The sequence below is a fragment of the Primulina eburnea genome, chromosome 9 (genome assembly GCF_022965805.1).
Source record: "Primulina eburnea isolate SZY01 chromosome 9, ASM2296580v1, whole genome shotgun sequence".
In the NCBI taxonomy this organism is placed as follows: Eukaryota; Viridiplantae; Streptophyta; class Magnoliopsida; order Lamiales; family Gesneriaceae; genus Primulina; species Primulina eburnea.
In genome coordinates this window covers 33,590,831-33,610,751 of record NC_133109.1, presented here as the reverse complement: position 1 = coordinate 33,610,751, position 19,921 = coordinate 33,590,831, and the positions used below count along the sequence as shown (strand labels likewise).

General features: G+C 30.4%; 1 long non-coding RNA gene and 2 pseudogenes across 1 annotated transcript; all 3 read left to right on the top strand.

Annotated features, from left to right (window-relative positions):
• Positions 1–54: 54 nt before the first annotated feature.
• LOC140840936 (uncharacterized) lies at positions 55–2,831 on the top strand (annotated as a pseudogene).
• A 2,181-nt stretch (positions 2,832–5,012) lies between these two features.
• Positions 5,013–8,557, top strand: LOC140841899 (serine carboxypeptidase-like 7; annotated as a pseudogene).
• A 929-nt stretch (positions 8,558–9,486) lies between these two features.
• Positions 9,487–12,332, top strand: LOC140840623 (uncharacterized). Its single transcript, XR_012120032.1, has 7 exons — positions 9,487–9,690; positions 10,077–10,153; positions 11,086–11,298; positions 11,444–11,552; positions 11,653–11,690; positions 11,770–11,871; positions 12,040–12,332. It is a non-coding gene; the product is annotated as an uncharacterized lncRNA (long non-coding RNA).
• The last annotated feature ends 7,589 nt before the right edge of the window (positions 12,333–19,921 follow it).

Genomic DNA, 19,921 nt, shown 5'->3' with positions numbered 1-19,921 from the left:
TTGTCATAATCTTTGTGTGAAAATTTCAAAGAATATATTTTACTTTTAGAAGAAATGTTGAAGTTATGCACTAAAAGTTCCATATTTCGTTTTTTGTTTTCTTAATTTCTTGTTTTTGTAAGATATTTTAAAATTACGAAAATTCTAACATCGTATCAGAATCAAAGTCGGTTTATTTTACAAGATAACTCCCATTTTTTTTAATAAAAATATCATTATCTAACTAATTAAAACCTCTATTTAAATAGTTATAAAATAACTTAGTTAACTATTCAAATTGTTTTGAAACAATAAATTAAATAAAAAAATAAAAATCGTGGGTGCAATTGAAAGGCACGCTACTATTCATAGGCTCAAATAAAAATGTCTCGAATGTGTTCGAGTCTGACACAAAAATCGATTAGAGAAAATAGTTCAAATTCAAATATAACGTTTTCAGACAGAACTTTGTCAATATTTTGATCGAAAATGTTAAAAAATTATAGATTTAAAATAAAACCAAAAAAAAAATGTCTAAAGAGGTAGGCTGCAAGTGAATCGTGAACATACTACTTGCATACAGACATAAGATGAACTTTATCACTCTGCAAATGTCAAGAAATCACATATTTTCAGAAAATATTGTTGCAATGTATTCGAGGAACTTGCTTTTCAAGGGTTTGTGTTAGTTTGCAGGGTGGGTTTGTGCGTGTGGAAGGGGACGAATTCTGGCACATGACTAAAGTTCTCAGGTTAAACATCAATGATAGGTATGGATTTTATCGTGCTTCATAAATAATGCATACTTCCTTGTCCTTGTAAGTGAAATTAAAAAATGTATTGAAGAAGGCAATTGCTTCACGAGTGCCATTTACCTGCTTAGATCCGACCAGCCCATATATACAGTCTTATCTAGTGTAATAGTGTGCATAAGAACTGTAGCAACCACAAACATTATAGATTCTTTGTTGAAACTTCGAGTTAAACAATCAAAATGCGTATATATGCCCAGCCAAATGATGAATGCATTGATTGGGGGATGTAGTTCTGAAAACATACATGCTCACACACACTGATTTTCCAGCCACTCAAGATACGACAACCATTATCTATGCCTGTTTATTAATTTTGTATTTTATGCATATATTCTGCAACGGTACAGCTGTATGTGATTTTTATAATGAAAATTTGTGTTTTGCAAGGGTAGAGCTATTTGATGGAAAGGGACGACTGATTGAAGGGCGCATAAAGCATATTAAACGAGGAGGGGTAAGAGTTTGAAGCACTGGAGGACCCAAAATTGGTTTCCCCTATAACAACGCAGTGGCATGTTTTTGCAGCTTTTGGTGTGTTGAAAAAGTTTGATCCTTCATGAATCACATGTTTAGGTTATATGACTTGTCTATCTTGTTAATGTCAAGGCACTTTGAAGGGAGGCCGAGCTGATTGGCTTGTGGAGAAATGCACGGTGGATTTTCAGTTGTTTGTGATTGTAATATTCATCATATATGTGTATCCTTTGGTTTCATTCATGATTTCCTCTTGTTCCTTCTCTTGCATTTCAGGAGCTGGAAGCGTCTAGTGTAACACCTTTGCTGACCAAGCATTCTCATTCAATATCAGAAAATCGAGTGGACAGACTGCAACAGGTTATTCTAGCTGTGTCTAAACAAGGTACTTAGCATTCTTTTTAACTTGTATTCAACTTTTCCCCCTGTTGAATCATTTGAAATGATTTTGAAGCCTCCTGTGGAAGTTGGTGAACTTCTACCAATTGTAAGCACTTCTTGTGCACTGCCCCTGATGAAATTTGGTTTTTCATTCTGTTGCACAGAGTTTTAGACTTCACATCTACCCTTCTGTTTCATGTGGTGGTTTATGTGGTTTTCTTTATCTTCCCTTTAGGTAGCGCAGGCCAAATTATCTTTTGTGGCTGTCGGCCGCAGAGGCTACTCCTATTTTATGTACACTGAATTCCTTAAAAAGGGAACCTGCTGGAGTCATGATCATTGGTCCAGAAGGAGGTTAGTAGAGTTCACTCCCTCTTGAAAATAAAGTAATTATATCATCTTCTACTGTTCTGATCTGTACATCCTCAGTATTTCATCAGTTCTACGTCATTTAGTTTGTTCAAAGCTACCTTCATAGCATATATATGCCTATGAAAGCAAATTTATCATTAAACTATGTTACAACTACGTCATAAACAAAACCGTTGCCATTAACAGGACACGCGGATCCTCATTTTTACCTAGTGTAGATTCAAAAGTAAAGTGAAACTGCACAAATTTCCTCTAGTAACCTTTCTTCATAATTATCCTTATGATCTCTTCCTCTATCATTAACATCAATAGTGGCTCCATCATTTTTCCTAAAACATGTTTTGGTGCCTTTTTTCCGATTAATTTTGCACTCCACCTCACTTTGTCTCCTCCAATTCTCTATAAATGGTGCTACCTTGATCAATTTGAAATAGCACGGTATTGAGGCTAAAGTCATGTTCTTATTTTGGATGCTCACAATTCTCATAGCCCTTGTCTATTCAGATTTCACTAGTGAGGAGTTGAATACCACGACGGAGGCTGGTGCGTTTGCCGTAGGCCTTGGCCCACATCGACTACGAGTTGAAACTGCTACGATGTCACTCCTTGCAACTCTGATGCTATGGTCTGACTCTCAGGAATCAACCAACAGCTAGCTGCATTTCAGGGAAGTCCCTTTTGCAATTGTTTTGTATATTTTTATGCTTAAGAACAAACGTTGTGTGCATGTTTGTTTTCCTTGATTTCACACCGGCAATATTGTGCTGACCCTGCCATTTCCATCAGCTTCAGATCACTGAAATCTTTGTCCATGTCACTTGAGCCCATGGTCCCTTTCTCCACTGAAATAATTCGCAATGTTGTTATTCTACTAACTTGCAATTTATATATACCAGATTGAAAATAAAGCTTATGAGCCCAAGTTTTATTGATCAATGGAGTTATAATGTTAAATTATTCTTACTTAATTATTAAGTCATGAAATTTTAATGAGTCCAACTCGAACTTGAGCTGTTTACACCTCTAGTTATTTAGAGGCTATTTTACATACTTTGGTGATGGTTAAAATGTGTGATTTGTTGTCGAAGATATGATGTTATTGTGATTTCATCTTTATCTTCAAGGTAATTTAAGTCAGGTTTCGAGTTTCCAAATTAATCAAAACAAGAACGTGTTTGGGTGCGCTTATTTTCACTTGGTTTCTGAGAACGAGACCCAAAAAATGGTTGTTTTTTTTATGGCTCTTTGTTTATTGAATTCTTTTAGAGTGTGATTGATTGTATATATCTTCTTAAATTAATTGAAAATCTAATTATACTCAATTAATTAAAGGCAAAAACTTGTGTGAGACGGTCTCACATGTCGTATTTTGTGAGATGGATCTTTTATTTGGGTAATCAATGAAAAAATATTACTTTTTGTATTAAGAGTATTATTTTTTATTGTGAATATCGATAGGATTGACCTGTCTCACAGATAAAGATTCTTGAGATTATATCGGAAAGACCTATTTCTAACTAAAAACGTATATCAATTCATTTTTTTTTTTTTTTAGAAACAACGAAATATCGTGCATTTGGTATTATTGTGGGCGTTGATGGAGAAAATTAATTGTCCCTTATTTATCGGATGGCGTGTGGGTGGGCCTTGTTTTTGCCTACCGACAAGTAAATTTTTATGGGCTTTAAGTTATTAAATTTGTGTGGTCCCGTAACCGATATATTTAGAGCCCCTTTTATTGAAGAAGTTATTGGACTAAAAACAATGTTTTTTATTTTATTTGGTTAAAAAAATATTTTTCAATATTTATCCAAATAACAAAATCGTTTCTAATTTTTAAACAAGAGCACTTTAAAAAAAATGAAATTTATTTAAGTGTTTTTTAAAAGTTACAAGCTTATGTATGCCGACAGGAATGACGAGAACTTCTTCGAGAAAATTGCGAAATTAATAATACACACATATTTGAATTATGACAAGATTATCTACCTAACAATGAACAATTATGACAAAACAGTACACACATCTCATCCATAAAATTAAATTAAAGCATTTATTATTTTTTATTTGTTGGGTTAGCAACTATTGAATGATATCTAAATCAGTTTAGCTCAACAAAGCCAGCAAAGTATTAAAAGTGCGGAAAAAGGCTCGCTGAATTGTTTTAACAATAATACAGCATGATAAATATTATGCTATGTTAAGTAACTGGTAACAAAATATAGTGTGCACAATCAATTGTTTATAAAAGTTCAAACGTGTTGTAATCTTTCTACGTTTCTTTTTCTTTCGTCGTCGTCGTCTCGTCGAAGGGATTTCACTGAAAAACTTTGACAATTACAAACAATTTGCAAAAACTCACTATTAATGAATTCTTTCTAGAAATAGTACTGACAAGCAGTGTGTACGTGTTCTGCTACTTAACGGTTTTAAAGGTTGTTATGTGAAGATAATATTCATCCGATTTAATTAATCTGACTAAATATGTATTTACATCTAATATTAATGAATTCTTCAGAGTCCGACTATTATGCATTCATTGAGACTTGAAAAACCTGACTGATTTAGTATGAGATCAGTTGTCTTGAGAGATCGATTTTCTTTAAGAATTATGTGCGGCTGAGCTCTTTTAAATAGTCTGTGAAATTCGATCATCATTTAGATTATTTTGTAAATCACTAATATTTTATTTGTTTAGCTCCTTGAAAACTTTTATTTGGAGGATTTTAAAATAATTTTCTATACTTGTCGAAGCCAGTAGTTGTCTACTAGTAAGAAATGTAAATTCCGTAAAACTTGTGTAAGACAGTCTCACAGATCGTATTTTGTGAGACAAAATCTTTTATTTGAGTCATCTATAAAAAAATATTATTTTTTTACGATATGAGTATTATTTTTTATTATGAATATCGATAGAATTGACCGTTACACATTTTCCATTTAATATTGATCAAGTTTAATTATTTGAACTAAACTGAAAAGCCATGGTCAACCATCAATAATCAAACGATAAGGTTTCAAGAAAAATCAGAAATATAAATCTAACTTGGTGAACAACTAAACATACTGCGAAGCTTGTTCCGCCGCCGAGTAAAAAGGCATGGCGGAATACGTGAGTTCGAAACTACGCTTTAATTTCAATGCTCTTTTCTTGTTCATCCTCGCCTCCGCCTCCGCCTCCGCCTCCGCCGCAGATTCGAATATTATCAAGACTTTGCCGGGCTATCCGGGTACTTTGCCTTTCAAACTCGAAACCGGGTGAGTTCATTTCATCATATTTATTTCGCAGTTCTTTTTGGCAACTTCCAGCTCGCAATCACACAACCAAAAGCACTGTTAAATTAAAGAAGCATTTTCTGAATTTGCACCACTAGTTCGATTTCAAATATGGATCGTCATTTCTGAAAATTATTTGAATGTATAAAATTTTACTTTTACCGAAATGCTTTTTTGATTGGAAGAAGGAGTTTAGCTTTCAAATGCCTTAGGATTTGGCATCCCTTAACTTCAGGTATATTAGCTTGGGCGAAAATGGAGAACGTCAGTTGTTTTATTACTTCGTCGAGTCTGAAGGAGACCCGAATAAGGATCCGCTTTTGTTTTGGACTATGGGTGGCCCCGGGTGCTCTGGGTTTTCCGCCATCGTGTATGAAATCGGTAACGACGCTCGTCCTTGCCTTTAACTGAATAAATTTTGTTTTTAAAATTTTAACATAACCAGTAATATGACAACTAAATAACCCAAACATATTATGGTCTGATTGGTTTTTGATTGTGAGTATGTGCGTGCAGGTCCCTTGAATTTTGATTTTTCAACCTTTAATGGAAGCTTACCTGATTTAGTTTACAATCCATATTCATGGACAAAGGTTTAAACATCTAATACACGTCATTCGTCTGTGTTCTTGCTTCAAATCTCTGTGTTTTAATCACCTATGCAATGATCATATGCTGTTGCATGATATGGTTTCAGTTCGCCAGCATTATATTCATAGACGCCCCCGTTGGAACTGGATTCTCCTATATAAATACATCGCAAGTCTACACTTCCTCCGACACCAAATCAACGTGGGATTATTACATGTTTTTGAGGAAGGTAATCTTAAAGTTGCTTAGGCCATTACCATCCATGCTATTGTTTCTTGGAAAAACTATTTAAGGGAGATGCCAAGAATTTTTGTTTGCATTTTTATCGTGCACTTATTATTGATTTGATGCTAAGATTAAAAATTGCAGTGGTTGTTGAATCATCCTTCGTTTATTAAAAATCGCCTCTATGTTGGCGGTCACTCTTATGGAGGCAAAGCTGTGCCCATGATTGCTTTAGAAATAGTAAAAGGTATCATATAAGAGTGATGCTTTAACTATTTGACAATTGATGATGGGATTGAATTTAATTTGATTTTCTTTCCTGATTCAACTTATGTTGAAACTGTAGGAAATGAAGCAGGACTTCAGCCTAGAATATGCCTCAAAGTAACTGATATCCTTGGAACTTTTTCTTGATGTTAGTCTTGTTTTCTTGTAAGAAATTTTAGGGTAGAATTGACATATTAACGACGCTGGAAAAACGAACCAGGGATACGTTACGGGAAACGCACCAGTTGATCAAGTACAGTTTTATAATGAGAGGATTCTTCAGCTCACCGAATGGCACTCATATCAGATGAATATTATGAGGTAGTTTCATATTCCAACTTCTCTATCATCTAGATATCTCTCCATGAGAAACTTGAAAGGGAGGGAGGTAAAATTTGTTCTGGACTGCTTTGTTCTAAGGATAGTTGATTGTAAGGTCAGGACACATCTTGATCTTTGATGATCACATGTAGTTACGGTGATTGGATCATTGTTTGGTTATCATGCATTCTTACAAGATTTGTTGACTTGAGAACATTCTATAGACTTGATTGACAAACAGAAAAACCTTCATTCAATCTCCAGATTGACATTACAATAATCTTTAAGAGGTTGTAAAATGTTTAAATATACCTCTAGTGCTAAGTAATTTATTGGATATATCCAAACATCGTCACTGGTAACTTGGAAATATTCAGCGAGCAAAGAGTAGCTGCAAGGGGGAATATCTAAATCCAGACCCAAATAATTATGAATGCCTTGATATTCTTCAACTCATCGATCAGGTGAAGATTATATTTTCTTCTGATTTATTATTTTTCGCAAATTAGCATCTCTTACTACAATTCACTTGTTTTATTGCAGTGCACTGACAATATAAATGCGAATCATATTTTGCTACCAAAGTGTACACTTTCACCTCCAAAAGCTGATGAATTTACAGAGAGGCGAATGATTATAGAAAACGACCCCATCGATTTCCTTCTCATGTCCAAACGAGAGGACTCGTGGTGCCTTGTAAAATATATGTTCTTACTAGTTCACATATATAGCAATCCAATTTCCCAATAAAACCTTCTGATATTAATTTCCCATGTATAAAGTAATTTTAATTGCAGCTTGAGAATCACGTGGCATCTTATGTCTGGGCAAATGATCCGTCTGTACAAGAAGCTCTTTATGTCAGAAAGGTACAATCCTCCATTAACATACTTCGAAAAACATGAAGAAGTATCTGCTCTAGATCGTTAACATAAATTTGAATGCGAATGAATGACCAGGGAATGATTAAAGATTACTGGAAAAGATGTAATAGGAGCTTATTGTACGAATATGATGTAGAAAGTGTAGTCCCACACCATCAACTTCTACTTGACAAAGGATATGGAGCTTTGGTCTATAGGTGCTTAACCAGCTCACATTTTCTATGGTGTTTGACCGTTTGTAACTATGTATTTCTCGTTTCCAGTGGAGATCATGACTTATCAGTGCCCTACACCAGTACTCTAAAATGGATCCGCAGTCTCAATCTAACCATCGAAGATGAATGGAGACCATGGACCGTTGATGGCCAAGTTGCAGGGTTGGTTTTCGATTCTTATCTGGCCTACATATTCTTTAATAAACGTTTCTTGAAATTAAAATAATTACAATGACAACACTTGATGCATGGTTCGTATATGTTATAATAACACCCTTTGAGACTTGGTTAATTGTATGTTTACCCTTACATCCTTCACTGGTGTCGTTTTAATCATTCGAATGTTATTGAATATGTAGATTCTGAATTTAATTTAATTATATGATTTACCCTCGTAGATACACAGAGAAATACAAGAAAAGTGATCTGGCCTCTCTCACCTTTGCCACTGTGAAGGCAAGAAGACTTCACGACTCGTTTTGGTAAGCACATGAAGAGGATGAAAGTGTAATTTGATGTTGTTTGTATCGTGTTATGCAGGGCGGAAGTCATGTAGCCCCAGAATACATGCCGGAACAATGCTTTGCCATGGCAAAGAGATGGTTCTCTTTGCTCCCACTGTAGAGATCATATGAGGGTTTCTGTTTTTCCACTGCTTCCTAATTCATATTGTAATAATATATTGTTGCCTTTTTATTGAACTTTTTTTTTTTATCATTATTGAGTTCAATAAATATAATAGATGGATTTGTCATAATCCTTGTGCGAAATTTCAAAGCATATATTTTACTTTTAGAATAAAGGTTGAAGTTATGCACTAAAAGTTCCATATTTCGTTTCTTGTTTTCTTAATTTCTTGTTTTTGTAAGAGTGTTTAAAATCACGAAAATTCTAACATCATATCATAATCAAAGTCGGCTTATTTTACTAGATAACTCCCATTTTTTTTAAAAAAAATATCATTATCTTACTAATTAAAACCTTTATTTAAATAGTTAAAAAATAACTTAGGAAACTATTTAAATTGTTTTGAAACAAAAAACAATAAATTAAATAGAAAAATAAAAAGCGTTGGTGCAATTGGAATGGCACGGTACTATTCCTAGGCTCAAATAAAAATGTCTCGAATGTGTTTGAGTTTGACACAAAAATCTATTAGAAAAAATTGTTCAAATTCAAATATAATGTTTTTAGACAATACTTTGTCAATATTTTGATCGAACAAAATGTTCGAAAATTATAAATTATAGATTTAAAATAAAACCAAAAAAATGTCTAAAGGAGTGGGCTTCAAGTGAATCGTGAACTACAACTTGCATACAAGTATAAGATCAACTTTATCACTCTGTAAATATCAAGAAATCTTGAGGTCAATATTGTTGCAATGTATTTGAAAGAGATCAATATATGAAAAACTAAATTTATGTTTATTAAAACTCAAAATATTTAAAATTGATTTTTATTTTTTCAAATTTAATTTCTATTTTTTTTACAAGAATAGTGGTGTAAAAAAAATCGACTATAGAAGCACGCGACACGACTATAAAGTTATTATTTAATATAAAAATATGATTCTAATGTATTTTAGTGTAAGAAATTAAGAATTTATAAATTAGTGAAGTAATCAGGAAATTTTTTTTACCAAGTGTGATGAATATCAAGCTCAAAAAGCTGTAACTTATTTTTATTAGACAACTAGTCACAAAGTTTGAGTTCTTGCATTTGAGGAAGCTTATATCTTCTCCCTGGTTGTCGATTTGTCTTCATTTGCGCTATCAAGGCCTTGGAAGGCTAAAGGTGCAATACTTGAAGTTAATTCCTGATATCTGTTCTTCAATCTTTCTAATGATTGTTAAAACTCACTATTTGTTCACAGACTTGTATGTGTATGTGTGTTAATTGTCTCACATCGGTTGGATAAATAACCTTGGAGTTGTATATATGGGCCTGAACAATCCTTCCCCCACGAGCTAGCTTTTGGGGTTGAGTTAGGTCCAAGTTCCATTCTTAACATGGTATCAGAGCCCGGGTTCCACCATTATGTGTTGGACTGCCTATAATTAGGCCACCCTGTTCTACTCATAATTGGGTTATTTGTAAACTCCACGCTCCAGATGTTCATTCCTGGGCGTGAGAGGGGTGTGTTAATTGTCCCACATCGGTTGGATAAATAACCTTGGAGTTGTATATATGGGCCTGGACAATCTTTCCCCCACGAGCTAGCTTTTGGGGTTAAGTTAGGTCCAAGTTCCAATCTTAACAATGTGTACGTGTAGGTCCATTGAATTTTGATCATTCAAGCTTTGATGGAAGCCTTCCATCTTTCATCTTAAATTCGTCTTCATGGACAAAGGTGTTGGTATAAATGAATTAAAAAGAGTATTGAAAAGAAAGTGAGTGGGACAAGTTGAAAAGAAAAGTGAGTGGGACTTGTTCCACATCAGAAAAGGAGACAAATTGAACTTTCCTGATAAACTCTAAGTTTGAGTTAAATGTTTGGGCCCCAAAGGGTACCAGAATTTTTTAGAAGGGGAAGACGCTAATAAGATGTGTCTAGATGAAACACACACGCGTGGGCGCGCTCGGCCCCCTTCGGTTCGGTTCGGTCTTTGACAAGTATTAATTTATTTGGAAAATATTGTCAGAAGCACACACGCACTACAGTGCGCGCACTTGTTGGATAGAGCTACGCATGCAGGTATGCCACATCCCGCACGCATGTTGCTGTATCTCGGCTAGAAGGCCGCCAAAGCAAAACAAGGCGCCCGGCCTCGTAGCTTCTCGTGCGCGCCTTGCTGCGCGCGGCCGTGTGTGTTGCTGCGCTGTTTCTGAAAACATGCGCGTCCCTTGACGTTCAAAGCATCAGTTCTAGGCTGCTTTTGTACCAAACCATGTGTCCCCTGCCTTAAATTGTGACTCTTCTACACATCCGATCTGGAGAGACGTGTCTCCTCTACGTGTTTGGTGACCATCTATAAATAATCCTCTCAACATGTTGAATAGGCTGCTGAATTTTCGTTGTTCTCTTTCTTCACATATTGCTGCATTCTTTATTTCAAAATACTTGAAAGTTGTTGCGTATATTGTTCGCTGCGTTCTAGAGGTTGTAGTGCTGCAATCTTTTGACTTGAAGCCGTTGTATCTTGTGGACGATTGCCTGGAACGTATTATACGGACAATTTCGTCTTGCGGAGAAAGGATCTTCCTTGCCTTGCCTTGACTTGCTGTGTTAATTCTGCTTTTGTTCGTGAATCACATCCATTGTAATCAAACGAATCACAAAAGGTTCAAACTTTTACTTACAACATATATTTGAACTTGTGAAGTACAAGCATCAAGGAACCAATTATTGGAACAAATGTTATTTTTATTCAGATTGCGATCATTATATTCGTAGACGCTCCTGTAGGAACTGGATTTTCATATGCGAATACATCTAGAGGTTACCATGCCTCCGATACCAAATCAACCTCCGACAATTTCATGTTCTTGAGGAAGGTATCATCCATATCCCACAGTATTGTTTATTGGCAGAAACGACGGCAATATAATGAACTTTGCCTATTTTTCTGGGATCAATTGAACTTTGTCTTATTATTATTATTATATGTTTTGGAAGCTAATGCCATCATGAAAATTGCAGTGGTTGTTAAAATCATCCATCATTTTTTAAAAATCGTCTATATGTTGCTGGTGACTGATCTTATGGAGGCAAACTCTTGTGCCCATGGTTGCTTTTGAAATAGTAAAAGGTAGAGTATAACTATATCATATATGTGCTGACAAACATATAGTAACCATTGATTTGATTGAATTTGATTTTTATTTCTCAAAATGGGTGCTGATATGTAGGGAACGATGCTGGGCTTCAGCCACAGATGAACCTCCAAGTAAACAACATCCTCAGAACAGTATTTTGTCCTTGGCCACCAAGCTTATTCGAGGTGAATGAGTTGCAATTTTGAGCAGGGATACTTAGTCGGAAATTCAATGACAGATGTAAACAAGGATTCAAGTGAAACAGTTGCTTGTGCTCACCGAATGGCACTCATATCAGATGAATACTATGAGGTAGTTTCTGCAACCTCTTTCTTTAGGAGCTATATTTCAGGACGAGTAGTTCAATATAGTGGAGAAATTTTAAAAAGGGTGTCAGTTTATTTACTCTGATCTAAATCTGTTTGCCGGTTTCATAGTCAGGTATTACCAACATAACAGTGGTGACTTAACAACTTACAGTTAGCGAAGAGTAGCTGCGATGGCGAGCGAATATGTAAATCAAGATCCAAATAATATACAATGTGTTTATGCTCTTCGTGTAATCAATTTCCTTAAGTTTTGCTGTCTAGCATCTGATTAGTTGGTTCATCATATTATTTGAGTTGATCTTTTCATATGCCCCAAATTTTCTTGGTTGCAGTACAAAACTTATTGGTTCTCTTACATATGGGCCAGAGACGAATCTGTACAAGAAGCTCTTCACATCAGAAAGGTTCATAGGTTGTAATTAATAGGATTATTTTATGCTGCACATAGAGTGATTCTCTTCATATGACGTCGTAAATGTTAGTCCTTAAATCATCAAAATATGTTTACTTTCGTAAAAATGTGAGATTATTCATAGACGGGAACTGGATTCTCGTACACAAATGCACCGGAATGTTCCTATAGAAGTGACCCGACATTAAGTATGGAAAATCACATGTTTTTTAGGAAGGCAAACTTATGTTGTGATCATCCATGCTCTATGTTATTGTTTTTTGGCGGAATTTGATGGCAATATGATGTACTTTGCCTTTTATTACATGTTTTGGCGATATTAATGGAGATAGGGATGACGATGAAAGAGTTGCTTATGCTGACCGAATGAGTGTTGTAGTAGGTATCGAACGAACTAACTTGTGAGTTATGTTTTATTGATTTTTATCTATATCTATTCTATATCTATACTATTATAAATATATGAGTTTGAATTGTGAATTTACTTGGTTACCCTTTTCCAACTATTACTTAATTAATGTCTTATTTATTTATTTAGGTGACTTTTCACTTTTCTTATCTAATTACCTAATTTGTTTAATTGATACATTTTATTTTGTCTTATTTATTTATTTAGGTGACTTTTCACTTTTCTTATCTAATTACCTAATTTGTTTAATTGATACATTTTATTTGAGTTTGAATTGTGAATTTACTTGGTTACCCTTTTCCAACTATTACTTAATTAATGTCTTATTTATTTATTTAGGTGACTTTTCAATTTTCTTATCTAATTACCTAATTTGTTTAATTGATACATTTTATTTTGTCTTATTTATTTATTTAGGTGACTTTTCACTTTTCTTATCTAATTACCTAATTTGTTTAATTGATACATTTTATTTTACTATGCATTATTTCACATCAATATATATTTATTATAAATATATAAGTTTGAATTGTGAATTTACTTGGTTACCCTTTTCCAACTATTACTTAATTAATGTCTTATTTATTTATTTAGGTGACTTTTCAATTTTCTTATCTAATTACCTAATTTGTTTAATTGATACATTTTATTTTACTATGCATTATTTCACATCAATATATTTTCTAAGCTTTATAATAAAAAATGGTTTCAACTTAATTTTTTTAAACTTCAAGTTACATTAATATATAAATTTTTTGTTAGCTGTTCAGATTTAATTTTTAAAACTTCAATTTAAAAAAACATATATGTTTTATACCTAAAAATAGTTCAAACTTTATTTTTAAACTTCAAGTTAAATTAACATATATCTATAAATTTTTTGTTAAATGTTTTATAAATAAAAATAGTTCAAACTTTATTTTTTAAACTTCGATTTAAATGAACATATAATCTATATCTATACTATTATAAATATATGAGTTTGAATTGTGAATTTACTTGGTTACCCTTTTCCAACTATTACTTAATTAATGTCTTATTTATTTATTTAGGTGACTTTTCACTTTTCTTATCTAATTACCTAATTTGTTTAATTGATACATTTTATTTTGTCTTATTTATTTATTTAGGTGACTTTTCACTTTTCTTATCTAATTACCTAATTTGTTTAATTGATACATTTTATTTGAGTTTGAATTGTGAATTTACTTGGTTACCCTTTTCCAACTATTACTTAATTAATGTCTTATTTATTTATTTAGGTGACTTTTCACTTTTCTTATCTAATTACCTAATTTGTTTAATTGATACATTTTATTTTGTCTTATTTATTTATTTAGGTGACTTTTCACTTTTCTTATCTAATTACCTAATTTGTTTAATTGATACATTTTATTTTACTATGCATTATTTCACATCAATATATATTTATTATAAATATATAAGTTTGAATTATGAATTTACTTGGTTACCCTTTTCCAACTATTACTTAATTAATGTCTTATTTATTTATTTAGGTGACTTTTCAATTTTCTTATCTAATTACCTAATTTGTTTAATTGATACATTTTATTTTACTATGCATTATTTCACATCAATATATTTTCTAAGCTTTATAATAAAAAATGGTTTCAACTTAATTTTTTTAAACTTCAAGTTACATTAATATATAAATTTTTTGTTAGCTGTTCAGATTTAATTTTTAAAACTTCAATTTAAAAAAACATATATGTTTTATACCTAAAAATAGTTCAAACTTTATTTTTTAAACTTCAAGTTAAATTAACATATATCTATAAATTTTTTGTTAAATGTTTTATAAATAAAAATAGTTCAAACTTTATTTTTTAAACTTCGATTTAAATGAACATATAAATTTATGGTTAGCGGTTCAGACTTAATTTTTTAAACTTTAAGTTAAAAAAAACATGTATGTTTTATAAATAAAAAAAGTTCAAACTTTATTTTTTTAATTTCAATTTAAATGAACGCATAAATTTATGATTAGTAAACTTCAAGTTACATGTACATATAAATTTTTGGTTAGCGGTTCGAACTTAATTTTTAAAACTTCAAATTTAAAAAAAAATCATATATGTTTTATAACTAAAAATAGTTCAAACTTTATTTTTTAAACTTCAACTGAAATGAACATATAAATTTATGGTTAGTATTTTTAAACCTAAAATATATTTTCTATTTTCTAATATATTTTCTATGTTTTATAACCAAAAATGGTTCAGACTTAATTTTTTAAACTTCAAATTAAAAAAATATATATGTTTGATAACTAAAAATAGTTCAAACTTTATTTTTTAAACTTCAATTTAAATGAACATATAAATATATGGTTAGTATTTTTTTGACCTACAATATATTTTTTATTTTTAAATATATTTTCTATGTTTTTTTAAACTTCAAATGCATAAACATATAAATTTTTTGTTAGCGGTTCGGATTTAATTTTTAAAACTTCAAGTTAAAAAAACATATATGTTTTATACTTAAAAATAGTTCAAACTTTATTTTTTAAACTTCAAGTTAAATGAACATATATATAAATTTATTGTTAGTATTTTTTAAACCTACAATAAATTTTTCTATTTTTAAATATATTTTCTATGTTTTATAACCAAAAATGGTAAGGACTTAATTTTTTAAACATCAAATTACATGAACATATAAATTTTTTGTTAGATTTTTTGTTAGCTGTTCAGACTTAATTTTTCAAACTTCAAATTAAATAAACATATATGTTTTATAACCAAAAATAATTTAAAATGTATTTATTAAACTTCAAGTTAAATAAACATATAAATTTGTGGTTAGTATTTTTTAAACCTATAATATATTTTCTATTTTTTTTAACAAAAAATGTTTCATACTTAACTTTTTTAACTTAAAGTTAAATCAATATATAAATATGTCATTATCTCATTTATATTTATCTATAACACTCATCCATAAAATTTTAGTGATCTAATATTTGATTTGCATATGTTTCGATATATAAATTTAGCATAAATAAATATTTGTAGATGTTGGTGCTTTATTGTTTTTGAAATAATTGTGAGGACATCACGATGTGAATAATTTTAGTTTTTTATTTTTTGTAATAATAATAATAATGTATTGTGATTTCACCGACTTATTAAAATGAACATACTCATATAATATTGCTCTAACGTTTGTTGATTTGATTGATTTATATACGATTAATGTATCTTTTTAATTTTTTAAAATTTAAGCTAAATGAACATATTAATTTTTAGTTAGAGGTTCAGACTTAATTTTTTAAACTTCAAGTTAAATAAAGTTAATTTATTTAATTGATAGATTGATACATCATTATGCATTATTTTCCCTATTATTAGTTAATAATTGATATAATTTTAATTTAATTTAGTTTATTTATTTATTTAATTGATACATAACTATGCATTATTTCAAATAAAAATTTGAATGCTATTAATATTTCTTACATATTTTTTTATTATGCATTCTTTCACATGAAAAAGTAGGCTATTATTAATATTTTTTAAAGATATATTTTCTATGTTTCATAACAAAAAATAGTTCAAACTTGATTTTTTAAACTTCAAATCAAATAAGCATATACGTTTTATAAGCAAAAATGGTTCGAATTGTATTTTTTAAACTTCAAGTTAAATGAACATATAGATTTGTGGTTAGTGATTCAGAGAATAAAATATAAATCAAACAAAGAGAAGAATTTTGTTTTCTATTATATATATTTTTTATTCAGCAATGAGCCTTTTATAGGCAAATATACATATGAAAAAAACCATAAAAATAGCAACAATATTTGACCACTAAATAACAAATATGCTAAGATAATTATTTTCTGTAATACTTTGTTAATAGTAAACAATGACTAACAGATTTTATTTGACAAGACAGATAACTAAGTACTTCGACAAACCTTTAACAATTCAATAATATCTCCCTTAAACCGATAAGGTAAACATCGGCTTAATAAGAACATCATCCTTCAAATTTGTTTTGTAGTATGCTAATACCAAGTAGCTCCCTTAGTTTATGAAATGCAGGTAGTTTCAGGGACTTGGTAAACATGTCAGCTACTTGGTTTTCACTTTTGCAATATATGAGATCAATTGTTTCATTCTTTGTGCAGTCACTTAAAATTGATATTTCACATCAATGAGCTTGCTTCTTTCATGGAGGACTAGATTCTTTGATAGTTTTATGGCTGAACTATTATCATAATAAATTGCAAAAAGATCATGATTCTTGAATTTAAGCTCTTCAAGAATTTTTCTCAACCAAATAGCTTTACATGCACGTGAAGTTGATGCAACAAATTTAGCTTCAATGGTTGATAAAGTAACAATTGATTGTTTCTTCGAAGTGCATGGAACAACCGCTTGATCTAAAAAAAAAAATCATATCCTTAAGTTCTTTTTCTATCATCTCGATCTCCTTCAAATCTGATTGTTCTCCTTTCTTATAGTAGAGACCAAGTTCTTGTGTTCGTTGTCGGCATCATAAAATCTTCTTAACAACTTAAAAATGCATTTCTGTAGGATTCTCAATGTATCTGCTTATGAGACTGAAAGAATACATAATATCCGACATTGTTGCTGTCAAATACATTAAGCTTCTAACAATTTGCTTGTAAAATGTGTTGTCAATCTTATTTCCTTAACAAATTTTTGTTATCTTCAAACCATAGTCTACGGGAGTACTTGCATAATTACATTTCTTCATATTAAATCTGCACAAAACTTTTTGAACACGTTTCTTTTGTGAAATAAAAATCTCATAAGTAGATTGAACTACTTCATACCAAGAAAATGATGCATCTTGCCAAGATCCTACATATCAAACTCAACCATCATGGACTTCTTAAATTTTCCAAACATGACACTATCATTTTCAGAGAATATAAGATCATTAACATATAAACAAACAATGAGATTTTTCCATCATCTTCAATTTTGTACAAAGTTTATACTCATATGAACTTTTTTGAAAACATACCTTAAAAAATAAGTCTTAATTCGACTATACTAAGCTCGTGGGGCTTGCTTTAACTCATACAAAGTTTTTTTTTTCAATTTATACACTTTATGCTCATTTCCAACTTAATATAACAAGGAGGTTGATGGATACATATATGTTCTTCCAAGTCTTCATGTAAGAATGTCGACTTTCCATTTTCTTTCAATTTACTCATGTAAATCTACTTCACACATCGTTTTTTGACCTTTTGGAAGCTCGATGAGTTCCCAAGTTTTATTTTTATCGATGGATGTGATTTCAGCATCCATTGCCTTTTGCTATTTTGATTCTTTGACACCTTCTTCAAAAGCTACTGGATCACAATATGAAAATAGAGCAAAATGAACAAATTAATCTTCAATTTGGTTATTACCAGTTACCTCATAATTTGTCATCCATGTTGCTCTTCTTCTAAATCGTTGAGATCTTTGTTCATTTTCTGTCTCGTTGACTAAAATATGTTGATTGATTATTGATTGTTGCTTGTACTCTACATATTATGCATTCTCCAAAGGTTGATGCATTTCTTCTCCATTTTCTCCATCAAAATCAGCTTGAATTGGTTGTTTAACAATATTTTCATCAACGAAAAACTACTGAACATCATGAATATTTTTGGCATTGGGATAATTGGATCTACCGATTATCGTGTTAGTATCTATTTGGTTCAACTTTGAACACAATTCTTTTTTTGCGCATATATTTTACCTTGTTGACTTGTAACTCAACTGAGTTGAGATAAAGCGATTGTATTTTGTTAGCTCAAACCAATAATACCGAAAGTTTTAATAGGTATTCATTCACCCCCTCTAAACATCTAGCCGGTCCTAACAACATATGAGATTGAGTACATGCTGATAGTCATAGCCTAAAAAACGAAAGCTAGAGAAATCCATCATTCATTGTTGCAATTGCAATTATTAAATAACAAAAGGACACTTGGTTATTGTATGTTGTTGAATTAGTTAAATATAATTTGACATAACATATTGATAAAATAATGAATTCCTTCAAAATCATTGCTTAAGAATTGATATGTGCATTAATCGATATTTGAACAGTCATTTATTAATTATTTTAATTTAAATTATTTAAATTGTGTTTGTTTTATCCTTTTATTTTAATTTCAATTTAGTTTATTAATTTATTCAAGTTTTTGTTCAAGTTAATTAAAGAATTGTTTTTAATGTAGATTTGTAATATATCAAGTTTTTTCGGACGATATCTGTTCTTGTTATTAAAACTTGACATGTACACAGAAATAACCAACAAAATTACATAACGAAAAGTAAATTATTTAAAATAAACATGTGAAAACATGTAAATTTCATATATGTAATTAATATGAATTTATAAAAAATATAATTTTCAATTTTATTTATTATATCAACTAATTTTATCTCAAATAAAATCGTTTCCACGTGCAACGCACGTGCACTGTTCTAGTCTATATAAATATAGAGATTGAATTGTGAATTTACTCTATTGTCCTTATCCTTATTATTATCTATTAATTACAATTATACATTTACTCTTTTGTCATTTACTCTATTGTCCTTATCCTTATTATTATCTATTAATTACAATTATGCATTTACTCTTTTGTCATTATCCTTATTATTTATTTACTAATTACTAATTACTAAACTTTTAAATTCAATCCTTATTAATTAATTATTAATTACAATTATGCAATTACTCTTTTGTCCTTATCCTTATTATTTATTTACTAATTACTAAACTTTTAATCCTTATCCTTATTATTTATTTACTAATTACTAAACTTTTAAATTCAATAGCCGAGATTAAAATTTGTTTTGTGAAAAAACCTTATAAATTATATCTATCTATCCTTACCTTCATTTAATAATAATCATTATATATGATGCTAAATACATGTTACTAAATAATATATTATCTATTATTATTATTAATCTATTAAGTATATGACTTTCATTTGTGGCTTATTATTATATTATTTTTTTTGTTTTACAATTTGTCATGTTAATGGTGTTATTTAATTCATTTTTTATCTTAGTTTAATAAGATCATTAATAGTGTATTTAACTCAATCAAACTAATTATTATTTTCATTTACTTTAAATTTAATTTTAGTTACTTAAATTTATACATTGCCGTCAAATAATAACAGGAAGACAAAGGGAAATG